Below are 2,814 nucleotides of genomic sequence, written 5' to 3' on the forward strand. Positions count from 1 at the left end.
CTCTGTCGTCCCCTTCTGCTCCTGCCCCCAATCCCTCCCAGCATCAGAGTCTTTTCCAGTGAGTCAACTCTTCACATGAGGTGGCCAAAGTACTGGAGCTTCAGCTTTAGCATCATTCCTGCCAAAATAATCCCAGGGTTGATCTCCTTCAGAATGGACTGGTTGGATCTCGTTGCAGTCCAAGGGACTCTCAAGAGTCTTCTCCAACACCATAGTTCAAAAGCATCAATTCTTCGGCACTCAGCCTTCTACACAGTCCAACTCTCACATCCATACATGACCACAAGAAAAACCATGGCCTTGACTAGAAGGACCTTAGTCGGCAAAGTAATGTCTCTGCTTTTGAATATGCTATCTAGGTTGGTCATAACTTTTCTTCCAAGGAGTAAGAGTCTTTTAATATCATGGCTGCATTCACCATCTGCAGTGATTTTGGAGCCCAAAAAAATAAAGTCTGACACTGTTTCCACTGTTTCCCCATCTATTTCCCATGAAGTGATAGGACCGGACGCCATGATCTTCGTTTTCTGAATGTTGAGCTTTAGGCCAACTTTTCCACTCTCCTTTCACTTTCATCAAGAGGCTTTTTAGCTCCTCTTCACTTTCTGCCATAAGGGTGGTGTTATCTGCATATCTGAGGTTATTGATATTTCTTCTCGCAATCTTGATTCCAGCTTGTGTTTCTTCCAGTCCAGCGTTTCTCATGATGTATTCTGCATAGAAGTTAAATAAGCAGGGTGACAATATACAGCCTTGACATACTCCTTTTCCTATTTGGAACCAGTCTGTTGTTCCATGTCCAGCTCTAACTGTTGCTTCCTGACCTGCATACAGATTTCTCAAGAGGCAGGTTAGGTGGTCTGGTATTCCCATCTCTTTCAGAATTTTCCAGTTTATTGTGATCCACACAGTCAAAGGCTTTGGCATAGTCAATAAAGCAGAAATAGATGTTTTTCTGGAACTCTCTTGCTTTTTCCATGATCCAGCGGATGTTGGCAATTGGATCTCTGGTTCCTCTGCCTTTTCTAAAAGCAGCTTGAATATCAGGGAGTTCACGGTTCACGTATTGCTGAAGCCTGGCTTGGAGAATTTTGAGCATTACTTTACTAGCATGTGAGATGAGTGCAATTGTGCAGCAGTTTGAGCATTCTTTGGCATTGCCTTTCTTTGGAATTGGAATGAAAACTGACCTTTTCCAGTCCTGTGGGCACTGCTGAGTTTTCCAAAAACTCTGGAACATTACACCACTATTTTCCCAAACTATCTCACTTTCTCAAAAACCAAGACATAGGTACTTGCTCACATTTTTCTTTCAGCTCTAGTTAAATTCTCAGATCTCAATTTCATCCTAACATGGTCACCCTTTACAGTTCAGTATTACAGAGGACTGCTCCACTTCTCAAATTTTGTACTTCACTTTGTCGTTATCCACAACCTCTTTCCCTACTGTCGGCCACTGATAATTGTGGCTAACAACCTTATGCCAAGCAGCTGGAGTTTCAAACTGAAAGTGACGGGGAGCTTCCAAGCTCTGAAGCAGAAGTGATGCGACCTATAATGATACAGCATTACTCCTTCCACTGAACTTAGCTGTGCTCTTTACTCCAAAACTTAGCTGAGCTCTTTACTCATTCACTTCTATATCCTATGCAGTAAATTGTCACTTGTACCTATGAAGAGGCTATTAGCAACTCTTAATTGACTACAGTAGTAAGTAAAGGAGGGACGGGGGAATCACAGGAAGAAAATGGCTCAATGTAAGAGTCCTAAAGACAGCAATTTTGAAAATCTGAGGTTGATGAAAAAAATTCAGTTGTCCTCTATGAGATTAACAAAACCAATAAGTTGCCATTTCTTGAGGACTGTTATTCTGAACTGTCTTTCCCAATCTTTGATATTAAATTTGCAGTAGGGGATAATTTTTTTTCTAAGACTTGCATTTGTTTCCTTCCTTCCTAAGGTGAGCATATACTAATTTTACAATGTAAAAAATAAGAGCTAGATAAGGAAAAATAAATGATTCACCAGGTTAGAGAGATATACTTTTATCATCTTCAGAATTTACAGTTTTTCTTCAACATCTCACTATGAAAAATTCATACACACTAAAAAGTTGAAATTTACAGTGAACAAGGATAAATTCAGCACCCACATCTTCGGAATTTTTCACACCTAACTCATTACACATGCCTCACAGGTGTGCCTGCAGTGTGCTGAACATGGCCACTGGTTGATTTCATTAGTTTGGTCAGATTACACAAGCGTCTAATACAACCACATGACAAATCAGTAATTCAATTAACTGGTAAGTGTTCACAAAATAGTGGGCACAAAAAGCATTTGCAGAGTAATTTCAGAAGCTGTTATGCTCTGGGTATCCTTGCAGGCCTCTGAAGAAACTGGATTTTGGAATTATTCCAAAGCCTCATTCAGACCCAAGTATGAAACACTGAAAACAACCCAGCTGTCAGGAAGCAAAACAGCTATAAACCAATGAGACTGATGTTCTGGGTTATTTCCCAAAGTTTTCTGTGCTGGCCTCACCGAGAGTCTGCAAGTGCCCCATGTCGTCCTGCTCCAGCCACCATTCACATGCCATTTTGTTTCACAGGAAAAGCCTTGAGACAACGGTATGTAAGGATGGAATATATGACAGAACTGCTATCAGAAACCAGAAACAAGGGAGAGTTAGTAAATACATGGTGAAGCAACATGACTGACTATGTGAAAAAACCGACACCCTTCTTTTAATTTTCATGAGTGTATTTTTCCTTTGGATGAAAACAAAAAAATTGCCACAACACATAAAGGTTA

Source organism: Capra hircus, chromosome 12 (assembly GCF_001704415.2).
Source record: "Capra hircus breed San Clemente chromosome 12, ASM170441v1, whole genome shotgun sequence".
Taxonomy (NCBI): Eukaryota; Metazoa; Chordata; class Mammalia; order Artiodactyla; family Bovidae; genus Capra; species Capra hircus.